Raw genomic sequence first — 2,189 nt, forward strand, 5'->3', positions numbered from 1 at the left:
TGGGGATGCCTGGGTGGTTTGGTTGGTTAAGCATCCAACTCTTTTTTTTTTTTAATTTATTAAATATTTATTTACTTTTGAGAGAGAGAGACAGAGTGTGAGCAAGGGAGGGGCAGAGAGAGAGGGAGACACAGAATCTGAAGCGGGCTCCAGGCTCCAAGCCGTCGGCACAGAGCCCAACATGGGGCTTGAACTCACGAACCGTGAGATCCTGACCTGAGCCAAAGTTGGATGCTTAACCGACTGAGCCACCCAGGTGTCCCAGCGTCCGACTCTTGATTTCGGCTCAGGTCATGAGCTCATGGCTGTGGGATACAGCCCGGTGTCAGACTCTGCACTGAGCATGGTGTCTGCTTGGGATTCTGTCTCCCTCTCCCTCCGGCCCTCCTCTGCTCACATTTCTCTCTCTCTCAAAATACATAAATAAACATTAAAAAAAAAAAAAAAAGACTCTTGGCCCTGGCTTGGGAGGGAAGAAGGGGGGGATGGTAAGGAGTGTGGGGAGGAGGGAGAGAAAGCAAGGGGTAGAGGGGGCAGCCAGGGTTCCTGTATTTCTGGGCAAACGCAAACCCTCTTTTCCAGTAGGGTGGCAGCGTGGAGGGCCCAGGTAGAGAAGTGATGACCGTCACGTCCCCGGCCACCACGCAGGAGCCCGGTGCTGGAAGCTGGCTCCCAGTACACAGAGGGGAATCTTGGGAATCCAAACAAAAGCCCAAAGCCAAGGCCTTTATTCTAAGAAAAGTCCTCTTTGCTGTCCAAAGGGAGCCACCCTGCACTTTTATTTCTTGTAGAATAACAATCTGTCCCTCGCCCTCCTTTGTCTGTATTCACAGCAAAATAAACAGTGAGACAGCTGCTCCCCCAGCGGGGCAGTGGTTCCCTGCGTCCCGGCCTCAAGCACCTGTCAGCCATGGTCTTACCGCCTCTGATCCTTCTGATTCTCCTGCGAGCTGGGACGCGCTCTCAGCCAAGTCATCTCCCGGCCGCTGGAACCTCCTGGACTGTACATCCCACGTGTATTTGATGGTTACCTTGAATTCAGCCATCTCACACTCAAAAAGCTTCAGCACGCGGGCCTGCTCTGGGGTCAGCACGTCGCCCTCCTCGCACACCTCGGACAGGCCCAGTTGCCTCTTCTGTGGCTCCATGGGGGGGGGGGGGGGAGGGAGGGGCTTGCTTCAGGGCCCCCACCCCTCCACCCGGGGTCCAGGGTCACGGTGAAAGTTGCTTTGCTTCCAGCTCTGGCGAAGTCCATTTCCCTGTGTCTCCTGAACCACTTTCACCTCGTCCTGCGGTAGGTGAAAAGGAGACGGACGTCACCCCTGAACCTCTGGCTGACCTGACGCAGGGTGTCTTTGTACTGGTCAGATGGCCTTCGTACCAAGGCAGCCATCATCCCTTGTGTTTTTGCCACAGAACGTCTGGCTATGTTGCCCGGAATTCTGGATATCCTTCCGCTGGCTGGATCCCTGGAGACCAGCCACGGAGACGCTGAAAGGGTACTCGTACATGTCCATACATTTCCAAAGCTCTCCTGTCAGGTTCTAGTTCAGTTCTAAGGCTTTCTTGGCAGTTTTGGTGAAGGAAACTTCTTGTTGTGCTTGGATCTGGGCATCGCACCGCAGGCAGAGGCAGCGGACGGTGGTCCACGTCATTTAACTTCATTTAACTTAATTTTTATTTTTTTATTTTTTATTTTTTAAATTTTTTTTTCAACGTTTATTTATTTTTGGGACAGAGAGAGACAGAGCATGAACGGGGGAGGGGCAGAGAGAGAGGGAGACACAGAATCAGAAACAGGCTCCAGGCTCCGAGCCGTCAGCCCAGAGCCTGACGCGGGGCTCGAACTCACAGACTGCGAGATCGTGACCTGGCTGAAGTCGGACGCGTAACCGATGCGCCACCCAGGCGTCCCTTAACTTAATTTTTAAAAAAAATTAAAAAGATTTTGTTTTTAAGGACTCTCTACAGCCAGTGTGGGGCTCGAACCTACAACCAAGATCAAGAGTTGTGTGCTCCACCAACGGAGCCAAGAAGGTGCCCCCTCATTTAATTTAATTTAATTTAATAATTTAATTTAATTTTTGTTTAATTAAATTTACAACATTTAATTTTAAACACCAAGGAGCAGTCTCATTCTTTTCAGATGTAACACTTAATTAGCACACCCGAATGTTTTGCGCATACGG

The 2,189-nt window shown here is 51.1% G+C and overlaps 1 pseudogene; it reads right to left on the bottom strand.

The window, feature by feature from the left end:
- Window positions 1-465: 465 nt before the first annotated feature.
- Window positions 466-1,615, bottom strand: LOC111556353 (annotated as a pseudogene).
- Between the last annotated feature and the right edge of the window lie 574 nt (window positions 1,616-2,189).

Source organism: Felis catus, chromosome C2 (assembly GCF_018350175.1).
Source record: "Felis catus isolate Fca126 chromosome C2, F.catus_Fca126_mat1.0, whole genome shotgun sequence".
NCBI classification, from domain to species: domain Eukaryota; kingdom Metazoa; phylum Chordata; class Mammalia; order Carnivora; family Felidae; genus Felis; species Felis catus.